Source organism: Drosophila montana, unplaced genomic scaffold, assembly GCF_035044405.1.
Source record: "Drosophila montana isolate Dmon_TW-CO22-7 unplaced genomic scaffold, ASM3504440v1 contig_3619_1, whole genome shotgun sequence".
Classification (NCBI taxonomy): Eukaryota; Metazoa; Arthropoda; class Insecta; order Diptera; family Drosophilidae; genus Drosophila; species Drosophila montana.
In genome coordinates this window covers 41695-62734 of record NW_026998503.1, presented here as the reverse complement: position 1 = coordinate 62734, position 21040 = coordinate 41695, and the positions used below count along the sequence as shown (strand labels likewise).

General features: G+C 38.6%; 1 protein-coding gene across 1 annotated transcript in view; it reads left to right on the top strand.

Annotated features, from left to right (window-relative positions):
• Samuel (SAM-motif ubiquitously expressed punctatedly localized protein) overlaps nucleotides 1-21040 on the top strand; it is a 62121-nt gene that overhangs the window by 6923 nt on the left and 34158 nt on the right. The window lies entirely within an intron of this gene.

The following is a 21040-nucleotide window of genomic DNA, read 5'->3' as shown; positions in this document are numbered from 1 at the left end:
ATGATGTAATATAATAAAAAAAGATTTTCACTCGAGATTCCTGAAATCGATGCGAAAGAAACTGTAAATGAACTTGAGATTGAGATATATATATAATAAGCAAGAGGCAGAAGAAAGCATCTTCGATCAGGCTGAGACGAGTCCTAGCCATGTCCGTATATATATTTTTCGATATCTTCATGTATTATATTTTCAATATATCGATAAATATCGATTTGGTGACATTGTCTTTTAAGCATAACTCGACAACTATAAAAGCTATATATACGCCAAATTTGGTGTGCAGATTATTGTAAGGCATTTACAGCTTGAGAGCATTTTACTTATTGGATACCTCTCCCCCTCATTTGTGAAGGTAGAACCTTGAACTTTGGTATGCACAGACAGTTAAGTGCCATATTTGAGCCCTGTAAATTTCATAGCGATCGGACTTTAAAGACCGAACTTAATTAAGGAGGCTTTGCCTCTATATAGTGTGGGCCAAAGGGAAGAAGAAGCACAGCCGCTGCATAAGGTGCGCAAGCTAGCATGTTTGTAAGGGTATCTCCTAGTCGTAGACTCCCGTTTTGAGCTCTCTTCGTTGGTTTTGTCGAGCCGCTTGACCCCCAGAAGCGGGCAGAGCTCTCTTAACTTGGCTTGGCACCTAACGAAATGCGGCTCTAACAGCTTTTGGCCAGGTTTCATTGTTGTTGTTTCTACTTATGCTGGCCTCGCCAGCTTTATGACACCCAAACAACAGCAATAACAAGAAGAAGAAGACGAAGAAGAACCGAAGCGTTTCTCGGCGCTCGATCGCTTTGGTTTATTCGACGTCTTTTTGGTCGTGTTTGATCATTCAATTTGAATGTTATTCATTATTCGATCACGTACGCACGCCCAACGCTACCGAGTGCCCAGCCAACCCTCCTCTTCCCCCCTTCAGCAGCCGTGCCGCTCCGCATGCCCCGTGAACCTACTCAGCTCATCGGAGAGGTCAATGTTCGTATGACAGTTGCTGCGGCATTCAGTTGGGTATTTTTTGTATTTTGTTGAAATTTCCGAACGTTGGCCACAATTACAAATTGAATTTCTGACACGTCGAACATTTGGCGAGTTGGCACTTTTTTATATTTTTTTTTTCTGTATTTTTTTATGACTCGTCTAATGAACTTTTCACTTGCCTTGCCGGCTTTAACGACTCGAGAGCTAACCACGGCTCGCCGCGCCTCTCGATCTCTCAGTCTCCCCATCAAGCAGCTTTGACAACTTCTTTAAGAGCTGCGAGAGATTAGCCAATCGCAGCTGCCATTAAATGAAGTCCCCACTTCCTGTACGAGTCCTGAAATGACAACAACTACAAAGAAAACTAAAAAGAAAGATGAGATATATGAAGAGATAACAGAAGTTGACTGAAGCCTGAATACCCTTGCTGATTAATAAACAACAGATCTCACCTAGCTGTGCCAGGCTTCGTTTTCCATTATAATTATTAAAGTTCACGAGTTTTTACACTTTCCACACGTGTGGGTGGATTTGCCGAAATGAGTGAAACGTGCCTGAAAGATGAGATAAATGAAGTGATAGCAAAAGTTGTCTATAGTCTAAATAGCTGATGAATAAGCGAACAATTTTACCTAACTTTGCCTGGCTTTGTTTTCCATTATAATTATCAGTTTTCACGCGTCTTTTCCTTTTCCACGCATGTGTGTGGATTTGCTGAAAGGCGTGAAACACGTTTGAAATCAATTTTCACGTTTTTCCTTGAAATAAGTTTAAAATCAATTTGAACGTTAGTCAGCCAGTCAGGCAGTCAGTCAGTTAGTCAGGCAGTCAGGCAGTCAGTCAGTCAGTCAGTCAATCAGTCAGTCAATCTATCAATCAATCAATCAAACGCTTAAGTGCAATTTTATATACATAAAATGATTTAGTAAAATTGGTAGTATTTGAGTTTGATAAAGATATCTACAACCTTTAATGCAAACATATATATTATAGATTGCTTCTTTCTAAGAAATCTATAAGATATATTTAGTTTATCTAGCTCGTCTTAATAAATTCATTATCTCAAACCAAAAGAATGATCCTCACCAATTTTTATCAGCCCAGCTAAACTGAGAGCTGAGTTCAATTAGACATTTAGGCTTGGACTTTCTAAAAGCGAATAACTTTTGCCACAGCAGCCGTGACATTATTCAGTCCAAATTGATTGAACCTTTTGTTAGAGTATAGTTGAGAAAAGTAAAGTAAAGATTCAACAGAGGCTCGAACCAACATCTAATCTTCATTATCAGCTGGGGGAGCTGCAGCTGGAGCTGGAGCTGGAGCTGGGGACTTGGAGCGCACACGCTGTAAAATTGCTATTAAATTGTTGCTGATTTTTATGTCTGGAGTCTGGAGTCTGGGGCGTGCGGCTCTTGGCCAACTGTGCTTGTTTTTTTTCTCTCCGTTTTTTTTTTTGGTTCTGTTTGAGATCTGGCTGCGGATTTCTTTCAAAATGATTTCCAAGCCGAAGACGTTGCGACTTCCTCTGGCGCTTTAAGCTGCCATTTACACTTGCCTTTTGGCCGCAGTCTTTTTTTCTTTATGTTTACTTGGCCAACTGCAGACGCGCCCTTTCAAGCCATTCTCCCAGCTCACCCAACTTTCAGCCCCTGCTGCTGATGATGTCTCAATTAGCTGCGATCTCTTGCGCATTTTTGTGGCCAACTCGTTGCCGTTTCTCTACGAACTCTTTCAAATTGGCATTAGCCATGGATAGATGAAAGCGTATTGTGTTTTGGCTTAGCTCTTTGATAAGTTCTAAGCCGAACACAAAACTAATCAGTCGCTATTTTATCAATCGGACTATCAATCAAGAAATCCAACGAGCGCTCCCTTTTCATAGCCTTGTAGAGCATATTATAACATTGTCATGAAATGTGTGCGGAAGACATCTCCAATCCCATAAAGTATATATATATTCTACATCAGTATCTACAGCCGATTTGATATAGACATGTTTGTCTGTCCTTCTTTCCGCCTGTCCCTCTGCCTCTTTGTCTGTTTTAAAGTCTTTAAGCAATCGTCTTGAAACTTTGCGTAGGTCCGTCTTTCTAATGCTGGCAATACATAAGTCGTAACCAACCGGATCAGGCCATATTATATCATACCATATCATATAGCTGCCATAGGAACGATCGGCCGAGAAAATAGTACTTATAAAAACAACTTTTTTCTTTTGAAGATATTGAAAATATTGAAGATTCAGTTATAAGTTTCCTTCCTATATATATTCAAAATCCCATTAGCATCGAATTACTACAAGTACTCGACAAGAAAGTTGCTGCAAGCAAAAGATTTTCGCTTATCAAGATATCTCGACCGATATAAGCTCGTATATATACCAAACCCCATCAACATCGGATCACTATATCTTACAGATGCCTTCGTTAGATCAATATATCAATGTATCGACCAATCTCGCTATTAACTAACTTATGAAATCTTCTGAGCATCTGACCTCTATATCATCTATATCACTATATCATATAGCTGCCATCTTTAGATCGGTCGAGAAGTAGGTTCTTGTATGGCAAAGTATTCTGTTTTCTGAGATATTTTCCTCAAACTCAGCCTTTACGAGCTTCACTATGCTCACATATCTGCAAAAGGCAAATGTCTACAAGGTTCTAAAATCTTCCCAACTTTCCCGCTAGTTTCAAGAATGCAGCTATATATGAGATTATCTAGATAAGGTGCTGTCTCTGATCTCTTGCGTTCTTTTTTATCTCCACGTAGCTTGAACAATCTACTCCACATATATCTGAATTCTTTCTTGATGCTCTTTAATCTCTAAGTTTTCATTTATTATAAAAGCATTTCTTAGAATTTTTAAATATTTTACTTACATACTTTATAAAAGCTTTACGAATATTCTTTAGATATATATATAGTATATAGAATATTTTCTTGCTTTCGTCTGCTTTCTTCTGCTCTTCAGATCTTTTGGCATACATATATACAAATTAGCATACCAAATCGAAAACATCTCGCACCCTAGATGGGGCATTACTTTCATTTCTCACGCACTTCAATCACTGTCAATCACGCGATTCAAAGTCAATTCTAACCTCAAATTATATGGCCATTTTCAAGCTAACTGTACAAAAATGCATATGAGCTGTGCCTGGGCATTCATTACACCCAGCGACATTCCATATATGCAGCGCATAATAGTTCAATCACTTGTCACCGCATAAGACGCAACTTCTCTGAGCCCCTCCCCCCTCCCCCCTTCTAAACTCCCCGCCCGGGCTTACCTTCTGCTCGATTTGTCACAAACACCAATTTCGTGTGACAAATTTGTATGGCTGAGCGATTCAGCAGGCAGCTCAAAGACAATCTTTTGGGCCACGGCCAAATAAGGCGACTCCTTTGAGCCGCGACTCGAGACTCGAGACTTGCAACTTGCGAGTTGCGACTTGGGGCAGAAGGAGTACTTTATGCCACATGCAACAAGACTGTCGTCAGTTTGCGCCACGTTTTGCGCATAGTCTTCGTTTCGGTATTCAAATGGCCAAAAGATGCCATCGTCTTGGACTTGCGGCATATACCCTGTACGCATCGCAAATGTCTAAAAGGGGTATATTGAACATGTGGCAGAAGGTGACAAGCTCGCGGAGCTGCAACGATTTTGTGTGCTGGAAACTTAAAATTGTCGGAAATAGCTATTTGTTCTATCATACGCAGATAATGATAAATGCCGCAATTTTCGTAAAGTCGATAAATATCGGTTTCCTGTTAGGATTATTTTTTTTTAGTTATCAGACATTTTCAGTAATTTGGCTATTATAAAGTTTATTATTATTATTAACAAATATATTAAAAAAACAAAATTTTTTTTAAATATATATATATTTTGTTAATAACATCCCATCTTTAAAAATTAGTCTATATACATATATATACTTTGTGATCCAGCTTCGTTCACTCACGATCTATGATTAACATATTATGTTAACATCTTATTTTAACATTTGACTATTCTGTTAACAGCTTTATATCGATATAGCTGCATATCGATAAGTCAACGATATCAGTGTTGCCTAACGCAATTATATAATACTTGTGTATTGCCTTAAATACTATTATTTGTTGAACACTATTATAATGCTATTGTATAATTACTTCTATTGTATCAATCATCATCGATTACAGGGCATCTGCTAGTCAGTCACTCTCAACTTGTTTTGTTATATCTTTTCATTTTTTGTCGTCTTTACGTGCCGCATTGTCGCGCATTTAAAATGCAAATTATCATCATTATGATTGCATATCATTCTCATCATCCCCATCATCATTATTATGATGCTCATCATGATCAAGGTGCCTTCTCTGCGGCAAATTCTCCTGCTTCGTTGTGTTTGAAAAATTGTTGGCAAATTATTGCCTTGGCCCCAAAGATCATAAAACATTGGCGCGTCTTCGCGTGCCGCTGCCGCCGTCGCTGCCACTGCTGCTGCTGCTGATGATCATTATCATCATGCTCGTGATGATCATTATGGGCAGGAGACAAAAGTCTGTCATAAATTTGTCAACAAAGCAGCCCCCGCGCCCCCTCCATCCCTCGCCGCCAGCCGTTTGCCGATTTGTCAATCCGTCATTGGAGCGCCGTTTGGGCCAATTGCAATTTATGGCGCAGCTGACTGGCTAACCCCCCTAACCCCCGCTCCCCCCTTCCCCTGTTAGCCACCCTTTCGGCCCATAATTCACCCACATATTTGCGACTCCTTTGTTTTGTTTTTCTTTGCAATTGCAATTGAATTGCTTCGATTGGGCCTGCGTCTGGGCCAGAAAGTAGAAGGAGGATCTTGGCAGCCTTTGTTGTTGTTGTTGTTGCTTTTGTTGTTGTTGTCACGCGCTGTTATTATGCAAATATTGAGCTGTTAAATTGCCCGCTGCACGCGTCATTTAATCGCATTGTTGTAGCTCTTTATAAACACGATGGGCCCCGAAGGCGCATTCTCGTTGTTGTTGTTGTCGCTGTTTTTGTTGTTGTTGTTGTGTGCATCATTATGGCCATTTATGTTGCATAAATTACGGCGTTTATCTTTTGTCACTTGTCTGAAAATTGTTGCCAATTCTCATTTTGAAAGGCTATATTTAACATGAATGGATCATGGGATAAGGAACATGATGTACAGTGTATGTACAGTGAGCACTCTTCAAATGGACACTTCCATTAGGCGGACACATATTAGATGCTGGTCGTTGTCCGTCCAAGAGAGTTTTCTCTGCATCTACTTATAAGAAATATATATCTTATATCTTATTATGCTCGGTTTATATATTATTGTGCTTTTTACCTTAATATTATTGTGGAAACATATTGTTAGAGTCTTAAAGCCAAACTTATATAGCAGAATAATTGAACTATAATAATCGGAAAACTACACTTAACCATTTTTCCATTTCCTTAATCTAAAATATATAAATATTTTACTTAATCTCAGCTCAAGCAAGTTCATCTTGGAAAGAGTTGCCTTTTTGAGCTCGGGAAAGTCTAGAGAATTTATAGAAATCAAATCTGTTTACTTTAGAATACACCCCAAAATCTGACTATATGCGCTTAAAATAAATGTTCATAGTATAAAAAACTGACGCCATTTTTAATCGCATATGTGATGACAAAGTGTAGACACAATTATATACACAACAGAAAAAAAAAACAAAAGATATTAATTTTCTATTTGTTCAAAAGGTTCTAATATCTTGACGTTCGTCAAATGCGAATAATTATTATTAAATAGTCGCCGACTCGTAGTTGACCCAGTTTCACTTGGAGCTCAACTCGCGCGCTCTAAAGGAACTTTTATTTTGTTGCTTATTTGCAAGCAAATTATCCCGCATTGTGACACGTAGCTTGCTGCCCACCCACACACACACACACACACACACACACATGCACACACATACAAGCGCTCGCACTCGCACCCGCACCCATTGGCACAGATGCCAAAAAAAATAAAAAAAAAAAACAACAAAAATGAACTCTGCTGAACTGCACAAAAGCTAAAGTACAGCGGACACAAAGGCAATAAAAAGAAAATGGGCGAACTGCTCTGCTCGTATCAATCAATGCGAATGCGAGCTGCGAGGTGCGAACGAAAGCGCATTGCGCATACGTCGTGTGGCACGTCAAAGGCCGTAAGAGCGCAGCACAACGCGCTCTTTTAGCTAAGCGCGCTCTCTTTGGCACGCACACACACACACGCGAGTTTGCATGCTGCAGGCTGAGAGGCGTCCGCATTTGACTCGGCCAGTCAACGGTCGTGGACGTTGGCGTTGGCGTCGGCGTCGGCGTCAACGTCGTTGCTGTTGTTGTTGTTATATTTGTTGTTTTTGGTGTCGTCGTCTATATTTACACTTGTGGCCTCTTATCAAATGGCAGCGGCGCAGTTGACTTTTTTGACGTTTGTGTATATATTTCGTGTTGTTGTTGTTGTTGCTTTTGTTGCTGTTGCTGCTGGCTGATCTGTGTACTATACATGTGTAGCCCGACAGCTTGTTGTTGTTGCCGCTGCTGCTGTTGTTTGCTGCTGCTGTTGAATTTTGTACGCGGCGACCGCTTTGCTGCTTTGACTTTTTGCTCGGTTTTTGAAATATATACATACATACATGTACATACATGTGTGCGTATGTGTCTGTGTGTCTGTATGTGTGTGTACAGGCAAAATGGAAACAGTCAACATAGCAAAAGTTCAAGTCAAAGATATTTATTTTATATAATCAGGCGCGACATCGTTGCTTGTTTGTTGATTGTCGTTGTTGTTGTTATTGTTTGATTATAAATACTTTACGAAACAATCAAAATACTAAAAAAAAACCAGCACAAATGTATGTTTCGAAAAGGGTCACCCCACGCACACTGGTGCCAAACACATATAATGGGGGTATTCCAGCAAATATATTTTTTGCATTTCAGTTTCTTTATAATTTATGCATATGTTGGGTCAATTAGGGCAAATGCTTGTAAATTCTTCTAAATGTGTTATTTTTTAAATTTTATACATGTTGACATACCAATCGATAAAATATCGATTGCCTTTATGCTATTAATCGAATCTTGCCAATTGCCTATATATATGAGTATATATACACTTTCAGGACTCAATTAATTGATTTAATAAGGATGAATATGATACTACGTTTTGGTAATATATCCATAAATGTTATTTAATTAATTATTGGATATCGAAATAAAAAATATATCGATAAAGGTACATAAAATACATCGATAAATATAAATAGAATAAAAATAGTTGTTATGCAAGCCCTTATTTATTTATTTAATACTGATAAGTAAGGTATTGAGAGATTATACGCATAGCAATCGATAGTCATCGATATGTTTAAAACGTGGATGACTATAAATATTGAGAAAAAAGCCGCAATTATCGAAGATTCGAATATTTTCTTATTTTTTAAATAAAATTAGACTCTTAATACTTATCATGGGATTCATGAGAGGTTTTTGATTAATTGAATAGATTTTGTTTTTTTTCACACAAAACACAGATTTTATGGTGTGTATGTATGAGTGTGCGTGTGTGTGCTTGTGTGTTTTTGGGGCCACTCTAACCAGACAATGCTGTCGAGTGCCTGTGTCGCCGCCACATCGGCGATAAGTTCGCGTGCAAAGGTTCTGAACTGCTTGAACTTGTTGAATACAAGGCAACGGCAACAACAACAACAACAACAACAAGAACAACATGTCTCTGTATTATATATGACTCCTCTATATATTGCCAACTCTACATGTATATAATCGTGCGATGATGTGTGCTACAGGAAATTATCAAAGAACTTTTGCGCGGACAAAATGTTATTTATAATTGCAGAAAAATGTCAAGCGAAAGGGGGGAATTGAACAGAGCCCTGAAAATATATTGTTCGACTGGAGAATAAAGGGAACTTTTAGAATGAGACGAGTTCACGTTGATATGCATTACGTATACGCAGTGGGGTTCGTTGGGTTTTTCCAAATGTGGCAAAGAGAGATGAAATATTTTTACTCACGTGCCCGGAAGTTCTTTCAAGTTAAGCAATTTTATATAAAAACTTAAGCGGAAGCCTGTGCTATTTGAGGTGAAAAAGCGCTAGTTCGATGCAACCCTGCACAAGAAATTATTCAATGCGAATTCGATCCTTAGATTATTTACATGTGGTTAAAAATGTAACAGATGCCTGGACACCTCGGCTGCGAAGTGAAATAAATCAATCACAATATGTTCCTGCTTATAATCCCCAAATGGTTTAAGCCCTTAAAGCTTTTAAGCGTTTGCCACAAAAGCTCTTTAAGCTTAACAGCTAATTTATCTGGCATGGTGGAAGCAAATTGAACTACTCGCAAGTAATTATAAAAGGGTCAAATATATGTTTATTGATTCTACAATAAAGCAAGTCGACTTCGTGTTATAATTCCCAATTAGTTTTTTTTTTCTATTCAACCCTTTAAGATATTTTAAAAAGGACTTAAAGCCGTAAAGAATTTTTAAGCTACCATATATCTGTGTATTTACTATCCAACTTGTGCAGGCCACATATAAGTTTCTTTTGTAATTCCCAATCAGTTATATGCCAAGGAAGCTTTAAATCTTTCGCAGTAAGCTTTTAAATTAGAACTTTCGGCAAAAACACAAATATTTATATGATCTGTTTGTATTTTCGAGACTCCTGTGTAAAATATTATTGCTTGCAACATGTGGCAGACACACACACACACACACACGTCGGTATCATTAACAAGCAACACTCACATGTTGTTAACAGGACAGCGCACACAAGGCACACGCCCCGCAAAGAAAAAAAAAACTATATATAGATGAAAAAAGCTGGGGCCACATTCGCTGAGCCAGTTGACTGCTGCCATAAATTTGCGGCAACAACAACAACAACAACAACAACAAGAACAAGGCTTGAACTCGATAAAATTTATGTGCAACATGCAGCGATTTTGGCCAAGCTCGACTTTTACCAGGCAACGGGCAACGGGCAACGTGCAACACATGTTTCCAGCTCTGAAGTTTTGTGGCGTGCAGCGGCATTCGCTGCTTTATCGCCCAAATATCAATCAAAGCGATGTTTGGCAGGCGCAACTGCACAACTGCGGTTGCAAGTTGATGTTGCAACAACGCGCTGCCAAATGCCAATGCCAAGAGACAGTCTATAAAGTTCAGAGTTTGTGGCTTTTATCGGTGGCAGCATTTGAGCGAACTTGCTGCACACACAACACGCTTGATAAATGGCACGCGGCAAGCTCAAGCGGCAAGTGAAGGGGTGTGTGTCGTGGGGGGAGGGGTGTGTGTGTGTGTGTGTGTGCTGAGGCACCTGCCTCATTTAATTGCTGACAAATTTATAGAGCGCTGCGCATTAATTCGCTGCGCCCAAATCACAGAAATGCATTAGACGCCGCAACGGGGCAGCCTCGATGTGCAGCCAAGCTGCCAAATGCTTTCAGCTGCAAAAGCAGACGAAAAAAAAAACTAACTTGCAACTGTGCAACTGCAACACGATCTGCGCTCAACGTTCGCTGCGTTCATTTAATTATCGAATTTAATTAATCTGCACTTGATTTTTTACGCCACAAGACGCAAGGCGCAAGACACCAAGCTGTGCAGCCAACTACCTGTGTGTGTGCCCCCCTTCCCCCCTCTACCCCTGGGGCACTTGAGCAGCTGGTTTTTCTTTTTCTACTTTTTTTGTTGTTGTGGCACAGCAGTCGGCACTAGCCGCAGCCTCGGCGCCTTCCCACCTGCTCGCCTCTCGCGCGGCGCTGCGATTGGCAAATTGTTTATTTTTCTTATCCTAGTTTTATTTATTTCGGCTATTTTATCTGTTATTGTTACCACGTTTCTGATCAACAAATGTTGCATAATAAAACATTTTAACACAATTTTTATTGTATTTAGCTTATTTTATGTTGTGTGGTCTGCAGGAAAATGCAAAATTTAAATATACTTCAGTTTATTCAAAAACAAAATAAATAACTTAAGATACATTTTTAAACATTTACTTAATAAGAAGATTGTAGAAAAAATTAAAGTTAATTTAAAACAAAAATGTTTCCTATCAAAAAAAAGTTAAAGAGAGAAAAAGGAATATTTAAGTTCTTAGAAAATGAAATGTTATTTTAGCAGAAGATAAAAATTTTTAGTAATAGATAAAAGGTAGATAGTGTATTCAAAATAATTCTTTCTTATAACCAATCTACAGAGAAGAAAAAATCTTAGAAAAGGAAAGATTTGTATAACATTTATTTTTCAGTTAAAGGACAAAGTAAAATGATGTACTTTATAATGTTATGTATAATATAATGCAACTTTGCCGACCAGAGTATTTTTCATATTATTAAAAATCATTTTATGTTTGGCTTCAGAATTTTAGATTTATAGAAAGTGTGAAACAGAAAAAATGAATGCTTTCCAACCTTCTGATCGACATTTACCGAAAATACAGCTGCCTAGTTCTAAAGGCCTGGTCTGCGCCTTGATCCTCAATCCCTCAATCAATCCAGCAGTATCTTTTTCTTGAATGATCTTTCATCAATTGTAGTTTTTTTTCTAGACAAACATGTTGTTATGTCCCTTTTTAATAAGAAGTTAGCATTCTTCTGGGCTCCCAAGCTCCTTTTTGACTCCTCTTAAGTCCAACTTAACCCCGCCTTCAAATTCAAAGTTCTGTTTGGAGCTTTTCAAAATCTCTCAGTTCAGTCTTAACTACATTTTGTCTTGCTGCACCAACTCCCCCACATAACTGTAGCCGGCCACCCGCTGTGAGCCGCATGCAACCTTTCAATTCCGTTGGGTGGTTGCCTTTCAACTTGCAACATTGCAACTCGACGTGAATCGTTTGTCTCAGCGCGTATAAATTACCAATTACTAGAGAAAAAATAAATAAAATCAAATCAAAAAGAAACTGTTCTAGTTGATGACAGCTGAGAGCAAAGCTAACGGCGGCTGTCAGCAAAATTGGAAATTCGAATTGAGTGCGCGCAAAATGAGGCAAATTTCATAAATGATTAACACCTTCTGCCATTTGAAGTGGACAAACTGGAACTGGAACCAGAACTGTCTGACAAACTTGAATTGATTTGACGAGTCAGTCGCTTGGCTAATCAAAAATTCTAATTACGTGCCATGGGCTAAAAATAATAACATTTTCTGTTAAAAGGAGCGCGCGCGCGCCGTTCTCGGTGATTCTCAAATACCATGTAGCCAGGAATTGCGGTTGTTGTGATTGTAATTGCTTTAATGGAATTTGAATTTGAGCTCAGCACAAGAGCGGCACATGCAGATAAAATGCACACACACACACACGCACACCACCTGTGGACGCCCCTGGTGACTGCTGGGCAGTGTCTTTGGCTTTTTGGTCCATTGCAGATGATGTACAACTACTATTAGCATTAAAGTTTATTATCGACGACGCTTGCATTCTGAATTCCTGTAAAACAGGTGCAACACACACACACACACACACACACACACACACACACATACACACAGACACAGACGCACACCCATCTCGCTCTGGGGCCTTTCAACTTTTGCAGATTTCTCTGCTTTGGCAATGCGTTTGACTGTGGCGCAAGTTGCGCGTTGCATGCAATGCATTTGGCCGCTAAAAGCGCCTTATTTGGTTAAATTGGTGCAGATTGTTGTGGCAGAGGGGCCCGGGTCTAGAGACTAGCGACTAGAGACTAGAGAGAGCCTCTTGTGGCAACCGAGCTGTGCCACTGGCTGTGCCACTCGCTGGCTCTGTGTTGCCTGAACTGCACTAAATAATAATTAGCACAGGTTTTTTTTTCTTCAATTTTTTTTCTCTTTTTTTTCGCTGTTCACTTGGCTGTTGTTTGGTTGCTCTGGTTGGCCGCTTGGCTGCCTTAATGCGCTTTGGTCATTCACCATGAGGCTCGACTGCGCTGGCATCTTGTCTCCTCTCTCCCTCTCTCTCTCGCTGTTTCTCTCTCGCCGCTGACACTGTCTCTGTCTCCTTGCCGCAGCCATTTGTTGCATGCCTGCTACGTATACGGGGTGAAATTTCCTTAGAAATTTTCGTGCTTGCCTGCTCTGGTTTTAATTTGATTTTTACTTTGAGTTTGGTTTGGTTTTCGCCTTGTCTTTGGCCCCCAGGTTCAGGTTCATAAATTAACGAGAGATTCGCTTGTTGTTGCTGCTGCAACTGCAACTGATGCAAGTTGCAAGTTGCATGTCTAATGTTGCTGCTTGGCTGCATATTTGCGTGTGCGCTATGCCCACATGAGCTGCACCAACTACCTTCCCCCCGCCCTCTGCCACTCCCCCAAATCCATTTACTCCTTTTTGGCGCGCGCCTTCTGTCTGTCTGTCTGTCCGTCTGCCTATCTGTCTGTCTGTTTGGCTATTCTTCTTTTTAATTGCACACCGTTTGAGGTTTTTATCACTCAACTCAACTACACATATTGCTCCTCATATATCTATACAACATGCATATAGATACAAATGTATCTGTATCTGTAGCTGTTTCGACTGTCGGCAATTAGTTTGTTTATAACTAAAGCTAAATGTGTGATGTGGGTTGACTACAAGCATTTTCGCATAATCTCTCTCGCTATATAAAGCATATTATATTATGGTAATTGTTAGCATATCTATACAATATTATAGTAAGCATATCCGTGGGCATTTTGCGCAGTTTATGAGCCTATTCTGGCCGTATAACTTACAAGTAACGGCAATTGTTTAGGTTGTCATTTGGGTTAATTGGTCGAAAACTTGGCTAAATGATTTCTATTCACAGGCCTTATAAAATATGTATATGTAAAATTTATGCACCTCAACTCAATAAGATTTTAGTTTTTTCTTTAGCTCGACTTGCATGGCGCTTATTTTATGGCAGAAATACATTTATTTTGCGCATAATATATGTTAAGTTACCTACATACCAAATTTGATGAGCATAGCTTTTGTAGTTTCCGAGTTACCTCAGGAGAACTCTATGATATTGTGTTGGGCCTGTCATATTTGGCGCTTTTAACGCTTAATAACTCACATACCAATTTTGCTGGCTGTAGCTCTTATAGTTTCTTAGTTACTTGAGGTAGGTTTCCTTAAAATACTGTTATAGCTGGCAGCCCTTTTGTGTTGCTTTGAGTATATGTTTTAGAAGCCACATGTCAAATTTTACTTCAGTAGCTTTTATAGTTTCTTAGTTACTTGAGGTAGGCTTTCCTTAAAATATTGTTATAGCTGTCAGCTCTTTAGTTTTGCTTATAATATACATTTAAGAAGCCACATACCAAATTTGATAACGATTGCTCGCTGAGTTTCTGAGTTCCTTGAGAACATGCTGTCATATTCATCATATCAAATCAGTTTAACTTTATCTCCATGCTGTGCTGTTTATAAAGTGTTTTAAATATAATATAAATATATTATTTTCTGTGTACGATCTTTAGGTATTGGGCTATTCTCTCTGTGTTCCTCCATATTTCGCAGTTTATAAAATTGTTTCCCTTATGGTATTATATTCCCGAAACCTCTATAAGACTATTCGGATTGTGCCTCGATCTGATTTTTGTTTATTAGTTTTTATTTCGTAAACTTTTTGCTTTTTATAAAGTTTTTGTTGTTGTTGTGCACTATTGATAGATAAACATTTCGGTGGGTTCTATCGGCGACTGCATCAGTAGTTGGGTTTTTAGTTTCTGTCGCTGTTTCTATTTCTCTCTGTTTCCATAGCTCAGTTTCAGTTTTCATGACGCTTTACTTTGTTGTTGATATTTTGCTTTATGCTTTACGTGATTTCTTGTATCTCAAGTGTTCGTTCGGTCGGTTATTTGGGGTCTTATCGCGCGATGTTTGTCCAAGTGCCAAGTTGAACTATACGAGCGTAAGTAGTCCATATAAGGCCTGAGCTGCCCGAGTTTGCCTGCTCTTGTTACTTACTTACTTGAGTACTATTATTATACCTTTTATTATTATTATTATTGTTATTCTATTTCGCTGTTTTTCTTCAAAATTGTTGTGTGTGTTCTTAATTTTCGTTGTGGTCGCATTTTATTTTCTTTTTGTAAATCATGTCGCATTTATTAGATCATCAAGGTGTTAAAGATTGTATGCCATGTGTGAGTGTGTGTGTGTGTGTGCGTGTGTGTGTGAGTGCGTATCTGACGCGTTTCACTGATAATATTTGGTCTGAGTTGCCCTCCTTTTGTGCGTTGCCCTCCTCAACTATTGTGCGGCTGTTGTCAGTGTTTGCCTTTTGGACAAGTGCGACAAGCGCGAGATGCGGTGAAAGCAATTCAAAAGTTCATTAGTGTGTTTGTGTTTCTATGTGCCTTTGACACGCCCACAATATACAACAGAATTACGCCCCAAAATGTATATATATTTTTCATGCTGTATCATTTATCAGATGATGATGTTTGCATAAAACTCATAAAAAAAAGCCCAAAAATAACAAAAATTCGTTATCTTTACGCTGACAATCGCCATGGAATGCAATTTCCCTGTGGAAATTTCCAAAACAAAAAAGCACAACAAAAATTTGTTCGAGTTCAGTGATCTAGAAGTTATTTTTATTATTCTAATGCTAGCGGGTATTACCCAGCTTTGTTCGGTCAAAATTACATTTGCCTTTCCACCCATTTTCCGCCTGCGAAAAATTTAATATAATTTATGATTATATACATAGTTTTAATTCATAGTTTAAGTAAATTGGATGAAAAACAAAAAAAAAGCGTTAGCACAATTTTTCTCATTTTCGGTTTAGAAAATATATCCGAAGATGAAGCTTTGGCAATTTCTAGCCCACGTTTCTTGTATAATGTGTGAAATTCCTTTCGACAGAGTTTTTACACAGATTTTTCCAAATGACTTTGAAACCGATATCTAAAATCGTAATCGTCAAACATGTGCCCTTTAAATACTTTTGTAGAGCTTTGAAAAAAGTTTTAAGACTTTCGGAAGATACTTGAAACCTTGTCCAAAAATCGTTTTGATCCCATTTCCACCAAGAAAAATGAATTTCCAAACAGATGCTTGGAAAGGAGTTGTTATCAAATGAGATTTCATCCAGCAATCTGCGCATTTTCCACAAGTCAAGGTGAATATTCCAAAAAACCTCGTTTCAACATATAACTACAGTGAAATGTTGAGCTCTCTCTGACGTCTTGTGCCGTGGATTAATCACCAATCAGTTAGTTAGTCAGTCAGTTAGTCAGGAGAAACAGTTTTATATATAGAGATAATATATGACAATCTATTTTATCTAACTAGATCGAGATAAATGAAAAAGAACTGCATATAACTAGTTTCAAGAACTTCAATTTCCATTGTGTGCCAGCGCAAAGTTGAGACTAGTACCCCCCTCTCCTCTCTAGTCCCGCCCCTCTCTCGCTTAGCCCCCCCCCCCCCCCGCTAGTGTGGTGATAAGGCGTTGAATACAGTAATGTGAAGCGTCTCAAAGTTCGCATAAATCGCTGGGGCGCTATTTGCTCTCGAGCGTTGCGTTTTATTTGGTTTTTAAATGAGGTCAAAAGCTGATAAGCTAAGTGTGTGTGTGTGTGTGTGTGTGAATAATTTTAACGCCCCGACTCGAACCCGTGGCCCGCCTTTGAAAGTCAAATTGCGGCCGAGTAGTATGTATTTTTTTTTATTTATTTTTTTCACAAGGTCTCTCTCTGGAGTCTAGACGTTTTGTAGTTGACCCAACGAACAGGGCGGCAGCTGCAAAAAAAAAAAAACGCGGACTATTTATCAAATCGAAAACAAATTACATCAAAAAGATACGTATTGGTACTTGCAACAGGGCCGCACTTATGCGAGGTAGGTCTATGAAAAATGGTCACATGACGACAACGGCAATGGCAACGGCAACGATAGCGACAACAACGACAACTTTGCTGCGACTGTGGGTCGGCAGCTGTGTTTGTCAACGTGACGTTGCCGTTCTGTGTGAGAAGGGGTGGAGAGGAGGTCGTGAGAGGTAGAGAGTTACGGTGGGGGGCACCGTGACGTGCCCCAAAAGCCAAACAGCCAAATGGCAATGAACTTTACCGTTGTATTTTCGTTTTTCCAGAACTCTGTTAACGTAGAACGTGCCCAGACACTGGCTCCGGCCTAGCCCACAGCCAGTGAGAGAGAGCCTAGCCCCAAAGTCGCGCTCGTCTATTAGTACTATTGACACTTGTCGACCCAACATGCGGCCTGTCACTCTGCGGATCACACATACCCAATACACACACATACACACACAAACCTACAAACAAACGATTAGTACGATAATAACATGACAGAAGGCAAGCCAACAATTGAATACCCTTGCTGACGTGTGGCTTAGAAAGGCTTTAGAAGGTTAGCTTTATTTCCAACCGATTGTTCCTCAAAGTTCTTTGGGAGAATAGTAAAACTCGTGGTTGACTGAAAATCAGAAATGTTTATTATACAAAACCTGTGACTGATTCTGTATTGTCGAAAACAGTACTATATTATGATATATAGATCTATATTATCATATATAGGACTACGACATGAATTAGTTTTGGCTGATTTGTGAAGTGCGTGGTTAAAGTTTGGTTAAGATATTTGAAAAAAACATATAATAGTTGTTCCTACAAGAACTTAATTAGCGCTTGATTATTCTAATGACAGCTATATGATGTATGGTATATATGTGATATGGTAGGATTTTAAAAAGATTTTGCTCATAGTTTAGAAGCATGCCAAGTTTGGTCACGATAATTTGATAAACCAGAAAGTTATTCGAATATATATTTTCCAGCGATCATTTCTATGATATATCGGGCAGCAACAGGAAGTCAGATCTTTGCGAGGTTACGTGAAGATTCCTTTAAAGCTGAGAGATTACTTTGCTGGTCAAGAATTTGTGTACTTTGATCGTGACCGAAGATGTTTCCGTTACACAGCTCGTGACAAACGTCAAATCCCTTCTGAAAGGGTATTAAAAACAGCACAAGCCCAACTGGAAAAGTCAACAGCGGCGCGCATGGCGCATGTCTCGCGTCTTGCGTCCGGCGTCTCACGATGTCGGGGCTCTACGTTTACAATCTCCCATACGGTATAAACGGTCTCTATATAGAGTCTACGGTTTTGGGTTCCTCTGCTTTCTGTAGACCCGACGGCATTCGACATTCGGCATTCGGCACTTAGCACCATTGGCACCAAGCGCGATGCCAATCAGCAGCCGGGCCGCTGCGGCTCATGATGGTCACCTGTGTCACGGCCAGAAGAGAGGGAGAAAAAGAGAGTGCGAGAGAGAGAGAGCGGGGTGTGGACGATTACTCGATTGAAGAGCACAAAATGCTGGCACAGTGGGTTGCGACACCTAATTACACAGTCAAATGCACGAAAAGTGTATGTAAATTAATCCGAAAATTAAATTGAAGAAAAAAACTACTTAAGTTAGGAATTCAAATACGATGTCTAGTTTATACAGTAAGATAAGCTCAAGAGTCGAATTTAAAAGCAACATACACACATGTGTAAGGGATTTAATCAACAGTCTATATAATGTATATATATATGGTATAATATATATTAATAGATATATTATATGATATTATACAATATATAACATATATAGTATTATTTTATATTTATTATTATATTAATCATCTGATACTATGCATAGTTGATATTACTTAGTTAATATATCGCAATCTATTTTATATTAATTATTATACTTAATTATATGTAGCTAAGTATAATCAACTAGGGATATTTGAACAAGGCGTTTTCAGAAAACAATTAATCGTTCAAAATATTTAAACGTTTTCGGGAAGAAAGCCTCATTTGCTGACAATCGACTGCAAAATGGGATGATAAAGCATAAATATGAATTGGAAGGTATATTTATATATTATATATATTTATTTGGAACACAAAAATGTATGTATGGAATATTTGTCATTTCTTTAAAATTGAAAAATCGAATACGATAAGCTATGCCATAATTTGCCGGGCAACGCCAGGTGATTTCTGTTGGTAATAAATGCAACATAAAACTTTACAGATCGCATTGCCTTAAAATATCACAACACTTTATATTATGCTGAGTTACAAGCTCGGCTATTCTAAAAAATATCTAAATTTCTTTTATTGTTTTTAGATTCCCAGCTTCTCCTAACTTCTATTTAACTTTAGAGCACATTTTGATACGTTTGTTCCACTGTGCCAAAAGCATTTTTTTGAAGTGAAAATCAACACAACTTAATTTTAGTGCTAACTAATGATAAATTCAATTTTATGATAAGGCCCGCCAAAGTTTTTACTGTATATTTATACTTTTTATATATTGTCTGTGTGTTTGTGTTTGTGGATATTTGATACACGCACAATCCGCAGGGGTGCCCACCGGGCAGTTCCAGTGGGTACTAGACTTGGGTCTAGAGATTCACAACTGGTTTTTGTGTTTGGATTTGGTTAGAGCAGCGATTACCGATTCTTATGGCCAGTCGAATGGTTCCAGCCGATCCTAACGATCCTCAGCTACAAATTGTTGTTAATTTCGCTTGTAAATAATTCATTTTATTATTTATGCAGCTGCTGCTGGTGTGTGTGCGTGCGTGTGTGTGTGTGTTAATTTACACCTGGTCTGCAGCTAAACCTGCACACCTTCGCCTTTCGCCCCTGTCCAGACCATGGAAAAGGTCAATGTTTTGGGTCGTATTGGGACTTGTATTTGCTTTTTAATTTTTGCCAGTTAAATTACAGTTAAATTATTTATTTTCCACAAATGAGGGAGAAAGAGAGAGAGAGAGAGTAAGGGAAAATAAAGAAATGTTTGTGCTATGTAAATAAACAATTTATGCGATGGGCGCGACGGAAGCTCCAACCGCACCATAAAGTTCAATGTATGCCACTGCGGTCAGCAATATAAATGTGTGTGTGTGTTTTTATAGTGTGTGTGTGTGTGTGTGCTATGTGCACTATAATAGCGCAGAGACGGCATATTGACTAGATAATTGGTTGGGCTTGAGTCTGTTAAAAGTTAAATCTTTTTATTCAATGCATTACTGATAAATTTAAAATTTAGAATATATATATACTTTAATTGGGGTTAATGCGGCATATATCCTAGCCCGTGCAACTCCGGGTATATACATATAACAATAGATATATATATATATATATATATTATACAATATTATCTTAACTTCTCTTATGTCCACTGTGCCTCATGCGCTCACTCTCTGGTGCTTATCCTCTCGAGAGCGTATTTAATTTTCAATTCTTCTTTGCGTCGCATTCGTGAACGTTTGCGCAATAAATACGAGCGTAATCATAAAATAAGAAACTACATAATATATACGAATAGCATTTGTTCTTGATATCGTTTAGGGTTATAACAAGAGAAAGAAACTTTAGTCTTTAATTAAACTCTTTTATATTAAAATCTATTCTTTGTGCTTTTATGATTCAGCAATCCGAAGTCTATTTAAAAAAAGGCTATGCTCATTAGTCCGACTTTACAAAGTTTAGGTATGAATACTTTCTGGCTGCTAACAAGAAGTCTTTGATTTAGTTACCGGCATAAAAATTGGAATTATATAAGCATATTATATAGCTCAATAGCTCTTCATTTGATTGGGTTGCAACTTAAATCTCAGTATTATGAAGTGAAGAGAAATAAGATTTTTTATATAAATATATTTTGGGGCCTTAAAAGTTTTTCGTAGATATACGATTTGAAACTCTGCCGTATCAATGGCAATTACTGTTGTGCTCTATCATTGTCATAGTTCTTTTTCTAGTTGTTGCTGTTGTTGTTGTTGTTGCTGTTGTTGTTAGAGTGCGCCGCCATTTGCTAGCATTGTGTCCGGCTTTGCACTCGACGCTCACCCCGATAATTAGCTTAGGGGTTCAACATTGCAGGTCAATGGTTTTGTTAACATATTATAAGTTATTTTAACCTTTGGCCGATTTGCATGCGAACCGCCTCAACTCGACACCGAAACGACTCCGAATCGCTGACAGTTCGGACTGGGTATCGGATTCGGATACGGATTCGGATTCGGAAT